A 24,516-nucleotide genomic window follows, 5' to 3' on the forward strand; every position below is an offset into this window, starting at 1 on the left:
GGAGAAAAACTGCAAGTTTATTTTTGGTAACCTAAGGTGTGGGGAAGAGGTCTGTCGGCCTCCGGCAAAGAAGGCCGGCAGAGTCCCCCGGTGGGTCTCTCGGACGGAGTTCCTGCAGTCCCGACATCCCGACAGGAGTGAGGGATTCAGGAAGGCTGTTACCTCTCTTCTCATACAGCGTTGGGGAAACACTTTTGGAGGAACAGGTACCAAGTGATATAGGGGAGCATGTTGATGCCAATGGAGAAAAGGGAAAGAGCCTCAGAGAAAAACTGGACAGAAGATTTCTAAGAAAATACTCTTTGACATGTGTAATCATATCAAATAGATAAAGTTTCTTTACATTATGCAACTTGAAAACTGTCATGGACAGATCCAGGAAGGGACTTTCGGGAGCACATTTAGGACTGTGGTGAAAAAGGAAATTTCTTCAGATAAAAACTGGAAAGAAATTTTCTGTGAATCTGTTTTTTACTATGTTTATTCATCTCACAGAGATAAAGTTTTCTTTATATTAGGCAGCTTGGAAACTCCCTCTTGGATGGATCCACAAAGGGACATTTGGGATCACATACAGTCCTATAGTGAAATAGGAAATATAGTCAGATCAAAACAGGAGAGAAATTTTCAGAGAAACTGCTTGGTGACATGTGAATTCCACTCAGGGATTTATAACTATCTTCTCATAAGGTACAATTTGAACACTGTTCCTGTAAAATCAAAAGAGTGATATTTGGAGCACATTGAAGACTATGGCAAAATTGAAATATTCAATAAAAAAGAGAAAGAAGCACTCGAAGAAACTGCTCTCTGACATGTCCATTTTTACACAGGGTTAAAGCTTACTCTACATTTCCCAGTTTGAATGTCAGTCTTTCAGGCTTCTGGGAAGGGATAGTAAGGGTCAACCGGAGGCCTATGTTGAGCAAGGAAATCTCTTCCATTGAATATTTGAGAGAAGCTTTCTGCATAAAACTTTTGTGAAGTTTGGGCGAATCTCATAGAGTTAAATCATTCTTTGGATTGAGTAGTTTGAACTCACTGTTTCTGTGGAATCTGAGAAAGGACATTTGGAGCCGCTCTTTAGAATATCCTGGAAAAGAAATAACCTCAGAGAGAAACCAGAAGGAAGCTTTCTGTGAAAATGCTCTGTGTCACGTGAATTCCGCTCACACAGTTAAGCTTCTCTTTTCATTGAGCAGTATCATAACACTGTTTTTGTTTAGACTGCAAAGGGATATTCAGGAGCGTTTTGAGGCTTACAGTGAGAAAGGAAACATCTTCAGATAGAAGCTGGAGAGAAGCTCTCTGAGGATCTGCTTTGTGATCCTCAGAATCACAGAATTCCACTCACAGAATTCCACTCACAGAATGACGTGTGCCTTGCACTCACAGAGTGACGTGTGCATTCCACTCACCTTTCTTCTCCTAGAGGATTCCAGAATCCCTTTTGGAGAAAAAGCTACCAAGAGACATTCAGGAGTATAGGGATTGCTATGGTGAAAAGTGAAATATCCTCAGACAAAAACTGAAAACAAAATTTCTGTGTAACTGCTTCATGTTAGATATATTTATTCATCTCACATAGTTAAACTTTTCTTATATTATGCAGTTTGGAAACTCCGTCATGCACGGTTCTGCGAAGTGTCATTCGGGAGCACATTGAGGCCTATGGTGAAAGAGGAGATATCTTCAGATAAAAAGTGGAGAGAAGCTTTCTGAGAAACGACTTTGTGATGTATGCATTCCATTCAGGGAGTTATACCTCCTTTGTCACGAGGCAGTGTTTGAACACTGTTCCTGTGAAACCAAAAAAGTGATATTTCAGAGCGCATTGAGGACTATGGCAAATAATGAAATATACTGAAATAAAATCGAGGAAGATGCGTTCCAAGAATCTGCTCTGTGATATGTGCATTCAGTTCACAGTGTTAATGCTTATTCTATGTTGCCCAGGTTCGAAATTCTGTCTTTAAAAGATCTGTGAAGGGATATTTCGTGATGCCCAGAGGCTTGTGGTGAGCAAGGAAACGTCTTCCGATGAAATCTGCAGAGAAACTCTCTGAGCAACTTATTTGTGATGTGTGTATTCATCTCATAGAGTGAAACCATTCTTTGATTGAACACCTTGAAATCACTGTTTTTGTGGAATCAGAGGAAGAACATTTGGGAACGTTCCTTGGAACATGGAGAAAGAAATACCCTCAGGTAAAATCCAGAAGAAGCTTTCTGTGAAACCGCCCTGTGTCATCTTAATGGCTTTCACTCAAATAAGCCCCTCTTTTCCTTGAGCAGTTTTCTAACCCTTTGTACGCTTAGCATGTGACGGGGATATTCAGGAGCACTTTGAGGCTCACAGTGAAAAAGGATATATGCTCAGACCACAGCTGGAGAGAAGCTTTCCTAGGAACTGCCTTGTGACGTGTGCATTTCACTCACAGTGTTATACCTCTCTTCTCAAACAGCGTCAGGGAAACCCTTTTGGAGAAACAGGTACCAAATGATATTTGGGAGCATGTTGCTGCTGATGGTGAAAAGGGAAATAGCCTCAGATAAAAACTGGAAAGAAGCTTTCTAGGAAACTATTCTGGGATATGTGTAATCATCCCACATAGATAAACCTATCTTTATATTAGGCAGCTTGAAAACTGTCATGGACGGATCCAGGAAGGGACCTATGGGAACACATTGAGGACCATGGTGAAAAACGAAATATCTTCAGATAAAAACTGGAAAGAAGCTTTCTGTGAATCTGCTTGTTGCTATGTTTATTCATCACACATCAATGAAGCTTTCCTTTCATTGCACAGCTTTGAAATTCCCTCATGGGTGGATCCACGAAGGGATATTTGGGATCACACTCAGGCCTATGGTGAAATAGGAAATATATTCAGATGAAAACTGGATAGAAGCTTTCTGTGAAACTGCTTGGTGATGTGTGCATTTCACTCAGGGAGTTATAACTTTCTTCTCATAAGGCACAGTTTGAACACTGTTCCTGTAAAATCAAAAGAGTGATATTCGGAGCACATTGAAGACTATGGCAAAAAGTGAAATGTCGTCCAGTAAAAAACAGAAAGAAGCACCCGAAGAAACTACTCTATGACACGTCCATTATTTTCACAGAATTAAAGTTACTCTACATTTCCCAGTTTGAAAGTCAGTCTTTGAGGGTTCTGTGAAGGGAAAGTAAGTGGCAACGGTGGCCTGTGTGAGGCAACGAAATGTCTTCCATCAAAAATTGGAGAGAAGATTTCTGCACAACTCTTTTGTGATATTTGTGTTCATCTCATGGAGTTAAATCATTCTTTGGATTGAGCAGTTTGAAATCACTTTATCTGTGGAATCTGAGAAAGGACATTTGGAAACGCTCTTTAGAATATCCTGAAAAAGAAATAACCTCAGAAAGAAACCAGAAGGAAGCTTTCGGTGAAACAGCTCTGTGTCATGTGAAATCCACTCACAAATTTAAGCTTCCCTTTTCATTGAGCAGCATTATAGCACTGTTTTTTTTTTGTCTGAGAAAGTATATTCAGGAGTCCTTAGAGACTCACGGTGAGAAAGGAAGCATCTTCAGATAGAAACTGGAGAGAAGCTTTCTGAGAAGCTGCTTTGTGACATGTGCATTCCACTCACAGAAATATACCTTTCTTCTCATAGAGGATTCCAGATCCCTTTTGGAGAAAAAGCTACCAAGAGACACTCTGGAGTTTAGGGATGGCTATGGTGAAAAAGGAAATATCCTCAGACAAAAACTGGAAAGATTTCTGTGAAAGTGCTTTTTTTGACATATTTATTTATCTCGCATAGTTAAAACTTTTCTTATATTACACAGTTTGGAAACTCCGTCATGCACGGATATGCGAAGGGACATTCGGGAGCACATTCAGGCCTATGGTGAAAGAGGAGTTATCTTCAGATAAAAACTGGATAGAAGCTTTCTGAGAAACTTCTCTGTGATATATGCATTCCACTCAGGGATTTATACCTCTTTTCTCACAAGGCAGTGTTTGAACATTGTTCCCGTGAAACTAAGAAAGTGATATTTCAGAGCACATTGAGGACTATGACGAATAGTGATATATACTGAAATAAAATCGAGGAAGAAGCGTTCCAAGAATCTGCTCTCTGATATGGGCATTGACTTCGGAGAGTTAATTCTTATTCTCTGTTGCCTAGTTTTGAAACTCTGTCTTTGAAGAATCTGTGAGGGGATTTTTAGTGATGCCTGGAGGCTTGTGGTGAGCCAGGAACCGTGCTACGATGAAACCTGCAGAGAAAATTTCTTAGCAAGTGCTTTGGAATGTGTGTATTCATCTCATAGAGGTAAATCATTCTTTGGATTGAGCAGCTTGAAATCACTGTTTTTGTAGAATCTGAGGAAGGACATTTGGGAATGATCCTTAGAATACGGGGAAAGATATATCCTCAGGGAAAATCCAGAAGGAAGCTTTCTGGGAAACTGCTCTGTGTCGTCTTAATTCCTCTCACTCAGTTAAACCTCTCTTTTCATGGAGCAGTTTACTAACCTTGTGTATGTTTAGCGTGTAATGTGATATTCGGGAGCACATTGACGCTTATGGTGAAAAAGGAAATATCTTCTGACCGATACTCAGGAGAAGATTTCCGAGGAACTGCTTTGTGACGTGTGCATTTCACTCACAGTGTTATACCTCCTTCTCATACGGCCTCGGGGAAATCCTTTTGGGGAAACAGGTACCAAGTGATATACGGGAGTGTGTTGATGCCAATGGTGAAAAGTGAAATAGCCTCAGACAGAACTTGGAGGGAAGCATTCTAGGAGACTACTCTGTGATATGTGTAATCATCTCACATAGACAAAGCTTTCTTTACATTACGTTGGGTGGAAACGGTCATGGACGGATGCAAGAAGGGACATTCAGGAGCAGATTCAGGACTATGGTGAAAAAGAAAATATCTTCAGATAAAAACTGGAAAGAAGGTTTCTGTGAATCTGCTTTTTGCTATGTTTATTCATCTACTAATGATGAAGCTTTCTTTATATTAAGCAGCTTGGAAACTCCTTCATGGATGGATCTGCGAAGGGATATTTGGGATCACATATGGGCATATGGTGAAATAGGAAGTATAGTCTGAAAAAATCTGGAGAGAAGCTTTCTGAGAATCTGGTTGGTGTTGTGTGCATTACACTCAGAGAGGTGTAACTTTCTTCTCATAAGGCACAGTTTGAACTCACTTCCTGTAAAATTAAAGAGTGATATTCGGAGCACATTGAAGACTATGGTAAAAAGTGATATGTCGTCCAATAAAAAAAGAGAAAGAAGCACTCGAAGAAACTGCTCTCTGACAAGTCCATTCTTTTCACATGGTTAAATCTTACTCTACATTTCCCAGTTTGAAAGTCTTCCTGTGAGGGTTCTGCGAAGCGATTGTAAGTGGCAATCCATGGTCTGTGCCGAACAAGGAAATGTCTTCTTTCCAAAATTGGAGAGAAGGTTTCTGCGCAACCCTTTTGTGATGTTTGTATTCATGTCATAGAGTTAAATCATTCTTTGGATTGAGCAGTTTGAAATCAGTGTTTCTGTGGAATCTGAGAAAGGACATTTGGAAAGGCTCTTTAGAATATCCTGAAAAAGAAATAACCTCAGAGAGAAACCAGAAGAAAGCCTTCTGTGAAACTGCTCTGTGTCACGTGAAATCTCCACACAAATCTAAGCTTCCCTTTTCATTGAGCAGCATCATAGCACTGTTTTTGTTTAGTCTGAGAAGGTATATTCAGGAGTGCTTTCAGACTCATGGTGAGAAAGGAAACATCTTCAGACAGAAACTGGAGAGAAGCTTTCTGAGGAGCTGCTTTGTGACGTGTGCATTCCACTCACAGAAATACACCTTTCTTCTCCTAGAGGATTCCAGATCCCTTTTAGAGAAAAAGCTACCAAGAGACACTCGAGAGCATAGGGACAGCTATGGTGAAAAAGTAAATATCCTCAAACAAAAACTGGAAAGAAGTTTTCTGTGAAACTGCTTCGTTTTAGACATATTTATTAATCTCACATAGTTAAAACTTATATTATGCAGTTTGGAAACTCAGTCATGCACGGATCCGTGAAGGGATATTCGGGAGCACATTCAGGCCTACGATGAAAGAGGAAATATCTTCAGAAAAAAACTAGATAGAAGCTTTCTCAGAAACTTCTTTGTGATGTATGCATTCCACTCAGGGATTTATACCTGTTTTCTCAAAAGGCACTGTTTGAACACTGTTCCTGTGAAACCAAAAAAGTCATATTTCAGAGTGCATTGAGGACTATGCCGAATATTGAAATATACTGAAATAAAATCGAGGAAGAAGCATTCCAAGAATCTGCTCTCTGATATGGGCATTCACTTCAGAAAGTTAATGCTTACTCTATGTTGCCCAGTTTCAAAACTCTGTATTCCAAGAATCTGTGAGGGGTTTTTTAGTGACGCCCGGAAGCTTGTGGTGAGCCAGGAAATGTCTTCTGATGAAACCTGCAGAGAAACTTTCTTAGCAACTGTTTTGCAATGTGTGTATTCATCTCATAGAGGCAAATCATTCTTTGGATTGAGCACCTTGAAATAATTGTTTTTGTGGAATCTGAGGAAGGACATTGTGAAGGATCCTTAGAATACGGGGGAAGAAATACCCTCAGGGAAATTCCAGAAGGAATGGCTCTCACTCAGTTAAACCAACCTTTTCATGGAGCAGTTTACTAACCCTGTGTATGTTTAGTGTGTGATGGGATATTCGGGAGCACATTGATGCTTACGGTGAAACAGGAAATATGTTCCGACCGATACTGGGAGAAGATTTCGAGGAACTGCATTGTAATGTGTGCATTACACTCACAGTGTTATACCTCTCTTCTCATACAGCCTCGGGGAAACCCTTTTGGAGAAACAGGTACCAAGTTTTATTCGGCAGCATGTTGATGCCGATGGGGAAAAGGAAAATAGCCTCAGACAAAAACTGGAAAGAAGCTTTCTAGGAAACGACTCTGTGATATGTGTAATCATCTCACTTAGACAAAGCTTTCGTTACATTATGCAGGTTGGAAATGGTCATGGACGTATCCACGAAGGGACATTCAGGAGCAGATTAGGAATATGGTGAAAAAGGAAATATCTTCAGATAGAAACTGGAAAGAAGCTTTCTGTGAATCTGCTTTTGGCTATGTTTATTCATCTCATATAGATGAAGCTTTCTTTACATTACACAGCTTGGAAACTCCCTCGGGGATGGATCTGCAAAGGAATATTTGGGATGACATACGGGCCTATGGTGGAATAGGAAACAGAGTCAGATAACAACTGGAGAGAAGCTTACTGAGAAACTGATTGGTGTTGTGTGCATTACACTCAGAGACTTATAACTTTCTTCTCATAAGGCACAGTTTGAACACTGTTCCTGTAAAATTAAAGAGTGATATTCGGAGCACATTGAAGACTATGGAAAAAAGTGAAATGTCACAAAATAAATAACAGAAAGAAGAACTCAAAGAAATTGCTCTCTGACAAGTCCATTCTTTTCACATGGTCAAGTCTTACTCTACATATCCCAGTTTGAAAGTCTGTCCCTGAGGGACATGCGAAGGGATAGTAAGTGGCAACCAGAGGTCTGTGTCGAACAAGGAAATGTCTTCCTTCTAAAATTGGAGAGAAGGTTTCTGCGCAACTCTTTTGTGATGTTTGTATTCATCTCATAGAGTTAAGTCATAAAATCACTGTTTCTGTGGAATCTGAGAAAGGACATTTGGAAACGCTTTTTAGAATATCCTGAAAAAGAAATAACCTCTGAGAAAAACCAGAAGGAAGCTTTCTGTGAGACTGCTCTATGTCACGTGAATTCCACTCACACATTTAAGCTTCTCTTTTCATTGAGCAGTATCATAACACTGTTTTTCTTTAGTCTGCGAAGGGATATTCTGGAGCACTTTGAGGCTTATGGTGAGAAAGGAAATGTCTTCCAATAGAAACTGGAGAGAACCTTTCTGAGGAGCTGCTCTGTGACATGTGCATGTGACTCACAGAAATATACCTTTCTTCTCCTAGAGGATTCTGGAATCCCTTTTGGAGAAAGAGCTACCAGGAGACATTCGTGTGTATATGGAGGGTTATGGTAAAAACGTAAATATCCTCAGCCAAAAACTGAAAAGAAGATATCTGTGAAAAGAAGATATCTGTGAAATTTGTGTTAGATATATTTATTCATCTCCCATAGTTAAAACTTTTATTATATTACGCAATTTGGAAATTCTGTCATGCACGGATCCACGAAGGGACATTCCAGAGCACATTCAGGCCTATGGTGAAAGAGGAGGTATCCTCAGATATAAACTTGATAGAAGCTTTCTGAGAAATTCCTTTGTGATGTATGCATTCCACTCAGGGAGTTATACCTCGTTTCTCACAAGGTAGCACTTGAACACTATCCCTGTGAAATGGAAAAAGTAATATTTCAGAGTGGAATGTGGACTATGGAGAATAGGGAAATATACTGAAATAAAATCGAGGAATAGGTGTTCCAAGAACCTGCTCTCTGATATGTCCATTCAGTTCACAGAGTTAGTGCTTACTCTATGTTGCCCAGTTTCAAAACTCTCTCTTTGAAGAATCTTTGTAGGGATATTTAGTGACATCCAGAGGGCTCTGGTGAACAAGGAAACGTCTTCTGATGAAACCTGCAGAGAAACATTCTGAGCAACTGCTTTGCAATGTGTGTATTCGTCTTATAGAGTTAAACCTTTCTTTGGATAGAGCAGCTTGAAATCACTGTTTTTGTGAAATCTGAGGAAGGACATTTGGGTACGATACTTAGAATATGGAGAAAGATGTATCCTCACGTAAAATCCAGAAGGAAGCTTTCTGTGAAACTGCTCTGTGTCATCGTAATTCCTCTCACTCAGGTAAGCCTCTCTTTTCATTGAGCAGTTTTCTCACCCTGTGTATGTTTAGTGTGTGATGGGATATTTGGGAGCACTTTGAGGCTTATGGTGAAAAAGGAAATATGCTCAGAATGAAACTCTAGAGAAGCTTTCCGAGGAACTGCATTGTGACGTGTGCATTCCACTCACAATGTTATACCCCTCACCTCATGCAGCGTCGGGGAAACCCTTTTGGAGAAACAGGTAGCAAGTGATATTGAGGAGCATGTTATTGCTGATGGTGAGAAGGGAAACAGCTTCAACAAAACCTGGAAAGAAGATTTCTAGGTAACTACTCTATGATATGTGTAATCATCTCATATAGATAAAGCTTTCTTTATATTACACAGCTTGGAAACTTTCATGGATGGATCCACAAAGGGACCTTCAGGAGCACAGTCAGGACGACAGAGAAAAAGGAAATATCTTCAGATAGAAGCTGGATAGAAGCTTTCTGTGAATCTGCTTCTTTCTATGTTTATTCATCTCACATAGTTGAAGCTTTCTCTACATTACGCAGCTTGGAAAATCTCTCATGGATGGATCCACGAAGGGATATTTGGGATCACATTCAGGCCTATAGTGAAATAGGAAATATAGTCAGATAAAAACTGGAGAGAAGCTTTCTGAGATACTACTTGGTGATGTGTGCATTCCACTCAGGGAGGTATAACTTTCTTCTCATAAGGCACAGTTTGAACACTCTTCCTGCAAAACCAGAAGAGTGATATTCTGAGCACATTAAAGACTATAGCAAAAAGTGAAATGTCATCCAATAAAAAACAGAAAGAAGCACTCAAAGAAAGAGCTCTCTCTCATGTTCATTCTTTTCACAGGGTTAACGATTACTCTCCATTTCCCAGTTTGAAAGTCGGTCTTTGAGGGTTCTGCAAAGGGATAGTAAGTGGCGATCCGAGGCCTGTGTCGATCAAGGAAATGTCTTCCGTTGAAAATTGGAGAGAAATTTTCTGCACAACTCTTTTGTGATATTTGTATTCATCTCATAGAGTTAAATCATTCTTTAGATTGAACAGTTTGAAATCACTGTTTCTGTGGAACCTAAGGACATTTTGAAACGCTCTTTAGAATATCCAGAAAAAGAAATAACATCAGAAAGAAACCAGAAGGAAGCTTTCTGTGAAACTGCTCTGTGTCATGTGAATTCCGCTCACACAGTGAAGCGTCTCTTTTACTTGAGGAGTATCATAACACAGTTTTCATTTACTCTGAGAGGGGATATTCATGAGGGCTTTGAGACTCATGGTAAGAAGGGAAACGTCTTCAGATACAAACTGGAAAGAAGCTTTCTGAGGAGCTGCGTTATGATGTGTGTGTTCCACTCACAGAAATATACCTTTCTTTTCCTAGAGAATTCCGGAATTTCCTTTGGAGAAAAAGCTACCAAGAGACATTCAGGAGTATATGTACGGCTCTGGTGAAAAAGGAAATATCCTCAGAGAAAAACTGGAACGAATATTTCTGTGAACCTGCTTTGTGTTAGATATGTTTATTCATCTCGCCTGGTTAAACTTTTCTTACATTACGCACTTTGGAAACTCCATCATGCATGGATCCTCGAAGGGACATTCGGGAGTACATTCAGGCCTATGGTGAAAGAGGAGTTATCTTCAGATAAAAACTGCATAGAAGCTCTCTGAGAAAGTACTTTGTGACATATGCATTCCACTCCGGAATTATACCTCTTTTCTCACAAGGCAGTGTTTGAACACTGTTCCTGTGAAACCGAAAAAGTGATATTTCGGAGCACATTGAGGACTATGGCGAATAGGGAAATATAGTGAAATCAAATCGAGGAACAAGCGTTCCAAGAATCTGCTCTCTGATGTGTGCTTTCACTTCAAAGAGTTAATACTTACTCTATGTTGCCCAGTTTCGATACTCTGTCCTTGAAGGATCTGTGAAGCGATATTTAGTGACTCCCAGAGGCTTGTGGTGAGCAGGAAAAGGTCTTCCAATGAAACCTGCAGAGAAACTTTGTGAGCAACTGTTTTGTGATGTGTGTATTCGCTTCCTAGAGTTAAACCATTCTTTGTATTGAGAAGCTTGAAATCACTGTTTTTGTGGCAGCTGAGGAAGGACATTTGGGAACGATCCTTAGAATATGGAAAAAGTAATAGGCTCAAGAAACATCCGGTAGGAAGCTTTCTGGGAAAATGCTCTCTGTCGTCTTAATTCCTGTCGCTCAGTTAAGCTTCTCTTTCCATTGAGCAATTTTCTATCCCTGTGTATGTTTAGCGTGTGATAGTATATTCGGTAGCACTCTGAAGCTTATGTTGAAAATGGGAATATGTTCAGACCGAAACTGCAGAGAAGCTTTCCCAGGAAGTGCTTTCTGACGTGTGCATTCCATTCACAGTCTTATACCTCTCTTCTCATACAGCATCGGGGAAACCTTTTTGGAGGAAAGGTGCCTAGTGATATTCGGGAGCATGTTGATGCCAGTGGTGAAAAGGGAAATAGCCTCAGACAAAAACAGGAAAGAAGCTTTCTAGGAAACTACTCTGTGATATCTGTAATCATGTCACATAGATAAAGCTTTCTTTACATTACACAGCTTGGAAACTGTCATGGATGGATCCACGAAGGGACCTTTGGGAGAACATTCAGGACTATGGAGAAAAACGAAATACCTACAGCTAAAAACTGGAAAGAAGATTTCTGTGTATCTGCTTCCTGCTATATTTGTTCATCTCACATCATTGAAGCTTGTTTACATTACACAGCTTGGAAACTGGATGGATCTGCGAAGGGATATTTGGGATCACATTCGGGCCTAAGGTGAAATAGTAACTATAGTCAGTTAAAAACTGGAGAGAAGCTTTCTGAGAAACTGCTTTCTGATGTGTGCATTCCACGCAGGAAGTTATAACTGTCTTCTCATAAGACACAGTTTGAACACTGTTCCAATAAAACCAAAAAAGTGATATTCAGAGCACATTGAAGACTATGGCAAAAAAGTGACATGTCGTCCAATAAAAAACAGAAAGAAGCACTCGAAGAAACTTCTCTCTGACATTTCTATTCTTTTCACAGGGTTAAAGCTTACTCTACATTTCCAAGTATGAAAGTCGGTTTTTGAGGGTTCTGTGAAGGGATTGTAAGTCGCAACCGGAGGCCTGTGTCGAGCAAGGAATTGTCTTCCATCGAAAATTGGAGAGAAGTTTTGTGTGTAACTCTTTTGTGATGCTTGTATTCATCTCATAGAGTTAAATCATTCCTTGGATTGAGTATTTTTAATTCACTGTTTCTGTGGAATTTGAGAAAGGACATTTGAAAACGCTCTTTAGAATATTCTGAAAAAAGATAACCTCAGAGAGAATCCAGAAGGAAGCTTTGTTTGAAACTGCTCTGTGTCTCGTGAATTCCACTCACACAGTTAAGCTTCTCTTTTCATTGAGCAGTATCATAACACTCTTTTTCTTTAGTCGGTGAAGGGATATTCAGGAGCGCCCTGAGGCTTATGATGAGAAAGGACACTTCTTCAGATAGGAACTAGAGAGAAGCTTTCTGAGGAGCTGCTTTGTGACGTGTGCATTCCACTCACAGAAATATACCCTTCTTCTTCTAGAGGATCCCGGACTCCATTTTCGAGAAAAAGCTACCAAGAGACATTCGGGCGTATAGGGACCACTATGGTGAAAAAGGAATTATTCTCACACAAAAACTGGAAAGATTTCCGTGAAACTCCTTTTTGTTAGATATGTTCATTCATCGCACATAGTTAAAACTTTTCTTATATTACACAGTTTGAAAACTCCATCATGCACGGAACCACGGAGGGATATTCGGGAGCACATTCAGTCCTACGTAAACAGGAGATATCTTCAGATAAAAACTGGATAGAAGCTTTCTGAGAAACTACTTTGTGATGTATGCATTCCACTCAAGGAGTTTTACCTCTTTTCTCACAAGGCAGTGTTTGAACACTGTTCCTGTGAAACCGAAAAAGTGATAGTTAGGAACGCATTGAGGACTATGGCGAATAGTGAAATATACTGAAATGTAATCCAGGAAGAAGCATTCCCAGAATCTGCTCTCTGATATGTGCATTCACTTCACAGAGTTAATGCTTACTCTATGTTGCCCAGCTTCAAAACTCTGTCTTTGAAGAATCTGTGAAGGGATATTTAGTGACGCGCAGAGGCTTGTGGTGAGTGAGGAAACGTCTTCCGATGAAACCTGTAGAGAAACGTTCTGAGCAACTGCTTTGCAATGTGTGTATTCATCTCCTAGATTTAAACCATTCTTTCACTTGAGCAGCTTGAAATCACTTTTTTGTGAAATCTGAGAAAGGACATTTGGCAACGATCCATAGAATATGGAGAAAGAAATATCCTCAGGCAAAATCCAGAAGGAAGCTTTCTGTGAAACTGCTCTGTATCATCTTAATTCCTCTGGCTCAGTTAAGGCACTCTTTTCATTGAGCAGTTTTCTAACCCTGTGTATGTTTGGCCTATGATGGGGTATTTGAGAACACTTTGAGGCTAATGGTGTAAAAGGAAATATGTTCAGACAGAAAGTGGAGAGAAGCTTTCCAGAGAACTGCTTTGTGACGTTTGCATTCCACTCACAGTGTTTTACCTCTCTCCTCATACAGCGTCAGGGAAACCCTTTTAAAGAAACAGTTACCAAGTGATATTTGGGAGCATGTTGATGCCGATGGTGAAAAGGGAAATAGCCACAGATAAAACTGGAAAGAAGGTTTCTAGGAAACTACTCTGTGAAATGTGTAATCATATCACATAGATAAAGCTTTCTTTATATTACGCAGCTTGGGAACTGTCATGGACGGATCCACGATGGGACGTTCAGGAGCACATTCAGGACTATGGAGAAAAAGAAAATATCTTCAGATAAAAACTGGAAGGAAGCTGCCTGTGAATCTGCGTTTTGCTATATTTGTTCATCTCACATAGTTGAAGCTTCCTTAACATTACAAGGTTTGGAAACTCACTCATGGATGGATCTCCGAAGGGATATTTGGGATCTCATTCGGGCCTGTGGTGAAATAGGAAATATAGTCAGATAAAAACTGGAGAGAAGCTTTCTGAGAAACTTCTTGGTGATGTGTGCATTCCAGTCAGGGAGGTATAACTTTCTTCTCATAAGGCACAGTTTGAACACTGTTCCTGTAAAACGAAAAGAATGGTATTTGAAGCAGATTGAAGATTATGGCAAAAAGTGAAATGTCGTCCAATAAACAACAGAAAGAAGCACTCGAAGAAACTGCTCTCTGACATGTCCATTCTTTTCACAGGTTAAAGCTTACTCTAGATTTCACAGTTTGAAATTCGGTGTTTGAACATTCTGCGGTGGTATAGTAAGTGGCAACTGGAGACCTGTGTCAAGCAAGGAAACGTCTTCCATCGAAAAATGGAGAGAAGCTTTCTGCGCAACTGTTTTGTGATATTTGCATTCATCTCATAGAGTTAAATCATTCTTCGGATTGAGCAGTTTGAAATCACTGTTTCTGTGGAATCTGAGAAAGGACATTTGGAAACACTCTTTAGAATTTCCTGAAAAAGAAATAACCTCAAACAGAAACCAGAAGGAAGCTTTCAGTGAAACAGCTCTATGTCACGTGAATTCCACTCATGTAGTTAAGCTTCTCTTTTCATTGAGCAGTATCATAACACTGTTTTTGTTTAGTCTGCGAGAGGATATTCAGGAGCACTTTGAGGCTGATGGTCAGAAATGAAACGTCTTCAGAGAGAAACTGAAGAGAGGCTTTCTGGGGAGCTGATTTGTGATGTGTGCATTCCACTCACAAAATATACCTTTCTTCTCTTTGAGGATTCCGGAATCCCTTTTGGAAAAGGAGCTACCAAGAGACATTTAGGAGTATAAGTAGGGCTTTGGTGAAAAAGGAAATACCCTCAGACAAAAACTGGAAAGAAGACTTCTGTGAAACTGCTTTGTGTTAGATATATTTAATCATCTTGCATAGTTAAAACTTTTCTGATATTACACAGTTTGGAAACTCCATCATGCTCAGATCCATGAAGGGACATTCAGGAGCACATTCAGGCCTGCAGTGAAAGAGGAGATATCTTCAGATAAAAACTGGATAGAAGCTTTCTGAGAAACTACTTTGTGATGTATGCATTCCACTTAGGGAGTTATACCTGTTTTCTCACAAGACTGTGTTTGAGCACTATTTCTGTGAAACCGAAAAGGTGATCTTTCAGAGTGCATTGACGACTATGGCGAATAGTGAAATATACCGAATTTAAATGGAGGAAGAAACCTTCCAAGAATCTGCTCTCTGATATGTGCATTCACTTCACACAGTTAATGCTTACTCTATGTTGTCCAGTTTCAAAACCCTGTGTTTGAAGAATCTGTGAAGGGATACTTATGACGCCCGGAGACTTGTGTTGAGCAAGGAAACATCTTCCGATGAAACCTGCAGAGAAACTTTCTGAGCATCTGCTTTGTGAGGTGTGTATTGGTCTCCTAGAGTTAAACCATTCCATGGATTCAGCAGCTTGAAATCACTGTTTTGGTGGCATCTGAGGAAGGATATTTGGGAACGATCCTTAGAATATGGAGAAAGAAATATCGTCAGGTAAAATCCAGAAGGAAGCTTTCCATGAAAGTGCTCTGTGTTGCCTTAATTCCTCCCACTCAGTTAAACGTCTCTTTCCATTGAGAAGTTTTTTAACTCTGTGTATATTTAGCATGTGATGGGATATTCGGGAGCACTTTGAGGCTTACAGTGAAAAACAAATATGTTCCAAACGAAACTGGAGAGAAAATTTCCGAGGAAGTTGCTTGTGACGTGTGTGTTGAGCAAGGAAACATCTTCCGATGAAACCGGCAGAGAAACTTTCTGAGCAACTGCTTTGTGATGTGTGTATTCGTCTCCTAGATTTAAACCATTCTTTTGATTGAGCAGGTTGAAATCACTGTTTTTGTGGCATCTGAGGAAGGACATGTGGGAACGAATCTTAGAATATGGAGAAAGAAATATCCTCAGGTAAAATCCAGAAGGAAGCTTTCTGTGGAACTGCTCTGTGTCATCTTAATTCCTCTCACTTAGTTAAGCCTCTCTCTTCATTGAGCAGTTTTCTAAACCTGTGTACATTTACCGTGTGATGGGATATTCGGGCGCATGTTGAGGCTTACTGTGAAAAAGGAAATATGTTTATACTGAAGCTGGAGAGAGGCTTTCTGAGGAACTGCTTTGTGTCATGTGCATTCCATTCACAGTGTTATACCTCTCTTCTCATACAGTGTCGGGGAAACCCATTTGAAGTAATGGTACCAAGTGATATTTGGGAGCATGTTGATGCCAATGGTGAAAAGGGAAATAGCCTGAGACAAAAACTGGAAAGAAGTTTCTCGGAAACTACTCTGTGATATGTGTAATCATGTGACATAGGTTAAGCTTTCTTTACATTATGCTGATAGGAAACTGTCATGGACGGATCCAGGAAGGGACCTTCGTGAGCACATACAGGACTATGTTGAGAAAGGAAATGTCTTCAGATAAAAACTGGAAAGAAGGTTTCTGTGAATCTGATTTTTGCTATGTTTAGTTATCTCACATAGATGAAGCTTTCTTTACATCACGTGGCTGGGAAACTCACTCATGCATGGATCCGTGAAGGGATATTTGGGATCACATTTGGCTCTATGGTGAAATAGGAAATATACACAGAAAAAAACTGGAGAGAAGCTATCTGAGAAACTGCTTGATTATGTGTGTATTCCACTCAGGAAGTTATAACTTTCTTCTCATAAGACACAGTTGGAACACTGTTCTTGTAAAACCAAAAGAATGATATTCAGAGCACATTGAAGACTATGGCAAGAAGTGAAATGTCGTCCAATAAAAAAACAGAAAGAAACACTTGAAGAAACTCCTCTCTGACATGTCCATGCTTTTCACAGCGTTAAAGCTTACTCTATATTTCCAATTATGAAAGTCGGTCTTTGAGGGTTCTGTGAAGGTATAGTAAGTGGCAACCGGAGGATGGTGTCAAGCAAGGAAATGTCTTCCATCGAAAATTGGAGAGAAGCTTTCTGCGCAACTCTTTTGTGATGTTTGTATTCAACTCATAGAGTTAAATCTTTCTTGGGATTGAGCAGTTTGAAATGACTGTTTCTCTGGAATCTGAGAAAGGACAATTGAAAACGCTATTTAGAATATCCTGAAAAGGAAATAACCTCAGAGAGAAACCAGAAGGAATATTTCTGTGAAACTGCTCTGTGTCACATGAATTCCACTCACACAGTTAAGCTTCTCTTTTCATTGAGGAGTATCATAACACTGTTTTTGCTTAGTCTGAGAGGGGATAGTCAGGGGCTCTCTGAGACTCATGGTAAGAAAGGAAAGGTCTTCAGACAGAAACTGGAGAAAAGCTTTCTGAGGAGCTGCTTTGTCATGTGTGCATTCCACTCACAGAAATATTTCTTTCTTCTCCTAGGGGATTCCGGAATTTCTTTTGTAGGAAAAGCTGCCAAGAGACATTCGGGAGTATAGGTATTACTCTAGTGAAAAAGGAAATATCCTCAGAAAAAAACTGGAACGAATATTTCTATGAACCTGCTTTGTGTTAGATATATTTATTCATCTCGCCTGGTTAAAACTTTTCTTGTACTATGCAGTTTGGAAGCTCTGTCATGCGCGGATCCACAAAGGGACATTCGGGAGCACATTCAGGCCTACGGTGAAAGAGGAGATATCTTCAGATAAAAACTGGATAGAAACTCTCTGAGAAAGTACTTTGTGATGCATGCATCCCACTCAGGATTTATACCTCTTTTCTCACAAGGCAGTGTGTGAACACTGTTCCTGTGAAACCGAAAAACTGATATTTTGGAGTGCATTGAGGACAATGGCGAATAGGAAAATGTACTGAAATAAAATTGAGGAACAAGCATTCCAAGAATCTGCTTGTATATTCGGGATCGCATTCGGGCCTATGTTGAAATAGGAAATGTAATCAGATAAAAACTGCAGAGAAGCTTTCTGATAAATTGGTGATGTGAGCATTCCAGTCAGGGAGATACAACTTTCTTCTCATAAGGCACATTGTGAACACTGTTCTTCTAAAACCTAAAGAGTGATATTTGGAGCACATTGAAGACTATGGCAAAAAGTTTAATGTTATCCAATAAAAAACAGAAAGAAGCACTCGAAGAAACTGTTCTCTGAAATGTCCATTGTTTTCACAGAGGTAAATCTTCTTCTACATTTCCCAGGTTGCAAGTCAGTCTTTGAGGTTTCTGTGAAGGGATAGGAATTGGCAACGGGAGGACTGTGTCGAGCAAGGAAATGTCTTCCATCGAAAATTGGAGAGAATCTTTCCGTGTAATTCTTTTGTGATGTTTGTATTCATCTCATAGAGTTAAATCATTCTTTGGATTAAGCAGTTTGAAATCACTGTTTCTGTGGAATCTAAGAAAGGACATTTGGAAACGTTCTTTAGAATATACTGAAAAAGAAAAAGCCTCAGACACAAACCAGAAGGAAGCTTTCTGTGAAATTTTGACTTTGAGGGTTCTGTGAAAGGATAGTAAGTGGCAACCAGAGGCCTGCATCGAGCAAGGAAATATCTTCCATCGAATATTTGAGAGAAGCCTTCTGCACAACTTTTTGTGAAGTTAGCATTCATCTCATGGAGTTAAATCATACTTTGGATTGAGTAGATTGAAATCGCTGTTTCTGTGGAATCTGAGAAAGGACATTTGGAAACGTTCTTTAGAATATCCTGAAAAAGAAATAACCTCAGAGTGAAACCAGAGGGAAGCTTTCTGTGAAACTGCTCTGTGTCACGTGAATTCTGCTCTCGCAGTTAAGCTTCTCTTTTCATTGAGCAGTATCATAACACTGTTTTTGTTTAGTCTGTGAAGGGATATCCAGGAGCACTTTGTGGCTTACAGTGAGAAAGGAAACGTCTTCACATAGAAACAGGAGAGAAGTTTCGGAGGAGCTGCTTTGTGGCATCTGCATTCCCCTCACAGAATTCCACTCACAGAATGATGTGTGCATTCCACTCACCTTTCTTCTCCTAGAGGATTCCAGAATCCCTTTTGGAGAAGAAGCTACCAAGAGACATTCGGGAGTATAGGGATGGCTATGATGAAAAAGGAAATATCTGCAGACAAATGTAGAAAGAAGATTTCTGGGAAACTGCTTTGTGTTAGATATATTTATTCATCTCACATAGTTAAAACGTCTCTGATATTACACAGTTTGGAAACTCCTTCCTGGAGGGATACGCAAGGGGACATTCGGGAGCACATTCAGGCCTACGGTGAAAGAGGAGACATTATCAGATAAAAAGTGGAGAGAAGCTTTCTGAGAGACGAATTTGTGATGCATGCATACCACTCAGGGAGTTAAACCACTTTTCTCACAAGGCAGTGTTTGAACACTGTTCCTGTGAAACCGAAAAAGTGATATTTTGTAGCGCATTGAGGACTATGGCGAAAAGTGAAATATACTCAAATAAAATCGAGAAAAGAGCCTTCCAAGAATCTACTCTCTGATAAGTGCATCCACTTCACAGAGTTAATGCTTACTCTATGTTGCCCCGTTTTGAAACTCTGTCGTTGTAGGATCTGCAAAGGGATATTTTGTGACGCCCAGAGGCTTGTGGTGAGCAAGGAAACGTCTTCCGATGAAACCTGCAGAGAAACTTTCTGAGCAACTGCTTTGCAATGTGTGTATTTGCCTTATAGAGTTAAACTGTTGTTTGGATCAAACAGCTTGAAATCACTGTCTTTGGGAAATCTGACGAAGGATATTTGGGAACGATACTTAGAACATGGAGAAAGAAATATCTTCAGGGAAAATCCAGAAGGAAGCTTTCTGTGAAACTACTTTTTGTCGCCTTAATGACTCTCACTCAGTTAAGCCCCTCTTTTCATTAAGCAGTTTTGTAACCCTGTGTATGCTTAGTGTATGACGGGATATTCAGGAGCATTTTGAGGCTTACAGCAAAAGAGGAAATATGTTCAGACCAAAACTGGAGAGAAGCTTTCTGAGGAACTGCCTTGTGACCTGTGCATTCCACTCACAGTGTTATACTTCTCTTCTCTTACAACGTCGGGGAAACCCTTTTGGAGAAACAGGTACCAAGTGATATTCGGGAGCATGTTGGTACCGATGGTGAAAAGGAAAATAGCCTCAGACTAAAACTGGATAAAGCTTTCTAGGAAACTACTCTGTGATACGTGTAATCATCTCAAATAGATAATGCTTTCTTTACATTACGCAGCTTGGAAACTCTCATGGAAGGATCCACAGAGGGATCTTCGGGAGCACATTCAGGACTATGTTGAAAAAGGAACTAGTTTCAGATAAAAACTGGAAAGAAGCTTTCTGTGAATCTGCTTATTGCTCTGTTTATTCATCTCACATAGATGAAGCTTTATTTACATTGAACAGATTGGAAACTCCCTCATGGATGGATCCACGAAGGATATTTGGGATCACATTCGGGCCTATAGTCAAATAGGAAATATAGTCAGATCAAAACGGGAAAGAAGCTTTCTGTGAAACTGCTTGGTGACCAGTGCATTCCTCTCAGGGAGTTATAACTTTCTTCTCATAATGCAGAATTTGAACACTGTTCCTATAAACCAAAAGAGTGATATTCAGAGCACTTTGAAGTCTATGGCAAAATGGAAATGCCCAATAAAAAACAGAAAGAAGCACTCGAAGAAACTGCTCCCTGACATGTCCATTTTTACACAGGGTTAAATCTTACTCTACATTTTCCAGTTTGAAAGTCGGTCTTTGAGGGTTCTGCAAAGGGATAGTAAGTGGCAACCGGGGGCCTGTGTCGAGCAAGGAAATGTCTTCCATCGAAAATTGGAGAGAAGCTTTCTACGCAAGTCTTTTCTGAAGTTTGTGCTCATCTCATAGAGTTAAATCATTCTTTGGATTGAGTAGTTTGAAATCACTATTTCTGTGGAATCACAGAAAGGACATTTGGAAACACTCTTTAGAATATCCTGAAAAAGAAATAACCTCAGAGAGAAACCAGAAGGAAGCTTTCTGTGAAACTGCTCTGTGTCACGTGAATTCTGCTCACACAGTTAAGCTTCTCTTTTCATTGAGCAGTATCATAACATTGTTTTTATTTAGTCTGTGAAGGGATATACAGAAAGGCTTTGAGGCTTATGGTGAGAAAGTAAACGTCTTCAGATGGAAACTGGAGAGAAGCTTTCTGAGGAGCTGCTTTTTGACGTGTGTATTCCACTCACAAAATTCTACTCACAGAATGACCTGTGCATTCCACTCACAGAATGACGTGTCCATTCCACTCACCTTTCTTCTCCTAGAAAATTCTGGAATCCCCATTGGAGAAAAAGCAATGACGCCACTTTCAGGAATATAGGGATGTCTATGGTGAAAAATGAAATATCCTCAGACAAAAACTGGAAAGAAGATTTCTGTGAAACTAGTTTGTGTTAGACATATTTAATAGTCTTGCATACGTAAAGCTTTTCTTATATTATGCAGTTTCGAATCCCCGTCATGCACCTTTTCTCAAAGGGACATTCGGTAGCACATTCAAGCCTATGGTGAAAAAGGGGATATCTTCAGATAAAAAGTGGATAGAAGCTTTCTGAGAAACGATTTTGGGATGCACGCATTCCACTCAGGGAGTTGTACCTTTTTCTCACAAGGCAGGGTTTGAACACTGTTCCTGTGAAACCAAAAAGGTGATATTTCGGAGCACATTGAGGACTATGGTGTAGAGTGAAATATACTGAAATAAAATTGAGGAAGAAGCGTTCCAAGAATCTGCTCTCTGATATGTGCATTCATTTCACAGAGTTAATGCTTACTCTATGTTGCCCAGTTTCGAAACTCTGTCTTTGAAGAATCTGTGAAGAGATATTTAGTGATACCCAGAGGCTTGACGTGAGAAAGGAAATGTCTTCTGATGAAACCTGCAGAGAACCTTTATGAGCAACGGCTTTGCAATGTGTGTATTCCTCTCTTAGAGTTAAACGTTTCTTTGGATTGAACAGCTTGAAATAACTGTTTTTGTGGAATCTGAGGTAGGACATTTGGGAACGATCCTAAGAACATGGAGAAAGAAATATCCTCAGGTAAATTACAGAAGAAAGCTTTCTGTGAAAATGCTCTGTTTCATCTTAATGGCTCTCAATCAGTTAAGCCCCTCTTTTCAATGAGCATTTTTCTAATCCTGTGTATGTTTAGCATGTGATGGGATATTCGGGAGCACTTTGAGGCTTATGGTGAAAAAGAAAATATGTTCAGACCAAAACTGGAGAGAAGCTTTCCGAGGAACTGCCTTGTGACGCATGCATTCCACTCACTGTGTTATACCTCTCTTCTCATAGAGCATCGGGGAAACACTTTTGGAGAAACACTACCAATTGATATTCGAGAGCATGTTGATGCTGAAGATGAAAAGGAAAATAGCCTCAGACTAAAACTGGAAAACGCTTTCTAGGAAACTTCTCTATGATATGTGTAATCATCTCACATAGATAATGCTTTCTTTACATTATGCAGCTTGGAAACTGTCATGGACGGATCCACGAAGGGACCATCGGGAGCACCTTGAGGACTATGGTGAAAAACAAAATATCTTCAGATCAGAATGGGAAAGAAGCTTTCTGTGAATCTGCTTTTTGCTATGTTTATTCATCTCACATAGATGAAGCTTTCTTTACATTGCACAGCTTGGAAACTGCCTCATGGATGAATCCGCGAAGAGATATTTGGGATCACCTTTGGGACTACAGTGAAATAGGAAACATAGTCAGATCAAAACGGGAGAGAAGCTTTCTGAGAAACTGCTTGGTGACGTGTGCATTCCACTCAGGGAGTTATAACTTTCTTCTCGTAAGGCACAATTTGAACACTGTTCCCATAAAACCAAAAGAGTGATATTTGGAGCACATTGAAGACTATGGCAAAATTGAAATGTCCAATAAAAAACAGAAAGAAGCACTCGAAGAAACTGCTCTCTGACATGTTCATTGTTACACCAGATTAAAGCTTACTATACATTTCCCAGTTTGAAAGTCGGTCTTGGAGGCTTCTGCGAAAGGATAGTAATTGGCAACCAGAGGTCTGTGTCGAGCAAGGAAATGTCTTCCATTGAATATTTGAGATAAGCTTTCTGCGCAACTCTTTTGTGAAGAGTGACTTCATCTCATAGAGTTAAATCATTCTTTGGATTGAGAAGTTTGAAATCACTGTTTCTGTGGAATCTGTGAAAGTACATTTGGAAACGCACTTTAGAATATCCTGAAAAATGAATAACCTCAGAAAGAAACCTGAAGGAAGCTTTCTGTGAAATTGCTCTGTATCATGTGAATTCTGCTCACACAGTGAAGCTTCTCTTTTCATTGAGCAGTATCATAGCACTGTTTTTGTTTAGTCTGCAAAGGGATATTCAGGAGTGCTTTGAGGCTTACGTGAGAAAGGAAACGTCTTCAGATAGAAAATGGAGAGAATCTCTCTGAGGAGCAGCTTTGTGATGTGTGCATTCCATTCAGAGAATTACACTCACAGAATGACGTGTGCATTCCACTCACAGAATGACGTGTGCATTCCACTCACCTTTCTTCTCCTAGAGGATTCCTGACACGCTTTTGGATAAAAAGCTACCAAGTGTCATTCAGAAGTATAGTGATGGCTATGGTGAAAAACAAAATATCCTGAGACAAAAACTGGAAAGAAGATTTCTGTGAAACTGCTTTGTGTTAGATGTATTCATTCATCTCACATTGTTGAAACTTTTCTTATATTACGCAGTTTGGAAGCTCTGTCTTGCACGGATCTGCAAAGGGACATTCAGGAGCACATTCAGGCCTACAGTGAAAGAGGAGATATCTTCAGATAAAAACTGGATAGAAGCTTTCTGAAAAACGACTTTGTGATATATGCATTCCACTCAGGTAGTTATACCTCTTTTCTCACAAGGCAGTGTTTGGACACTGTCCCTGTGAAACTGAAAAAGTGCTATTTCGGAGCGCATTGAGCACTATGGCAAATAGTGAAATATACTGAAATAACATTGAGGAAGAAGCGTTCCTAGAATCTGCTCTCAGATATGTGCATTCACTTCACAGAGTTAATGCTTACTCTATGTTGCCCAGTTTCGAAAGTCTGTCTTTGAAAAATCTGTGAAGGGATATTTAGTGACACCCGGAGGCTTGTGTGCAAGGAAACATCTTCCAATGAAACCTGCAGAGAAACTTTCTGAGCAACTGCTTTGCAATGTGTGTATTCGTCTCATAGAGTTAAACTGTTCTTTGGATTGAACAGCTTGAAATCACTGTTTTTGTGGAATCTGAGGAGGGACACTTGGGAATGATCCTCAGAACATGGAGAAAGAAGTATGCTCGGGTAAAACCCAAAAGGAAGCTTTCTGTGAAACTGCTCAGTGTCGTCTTAATTCCTCTCACTCAGTTAAGCCTCTCTTTTAACTGAGCACTTTTATATCCTTGTGTATGTTTAGCGTGTGATGCAATATTTGGGAGTACTTTGAGGCTTACGGTGAAAAAAGAAATATGTTCATATCGAAATCGGAGAGAAGCTTTCCAAGGCAATGCTTTGTTTCAT

Source organism: Colobus angolensis, unplaced genomic scaffold, assembly GCF_000951035.1.
Source record: "Colobus angolensis palliatus isolate OR3802 unplaced genomic scaffold, Cang.pa_1.0 Scaffold501, whole genome shotgun sequence".
NCBI classification, from domain to species: domain Eukaryota; kingdom Metazoa; phylum Chordata; class Mammalia; order Primates; family Cercopithecidae; genus Colobus; species Colobus angolensis.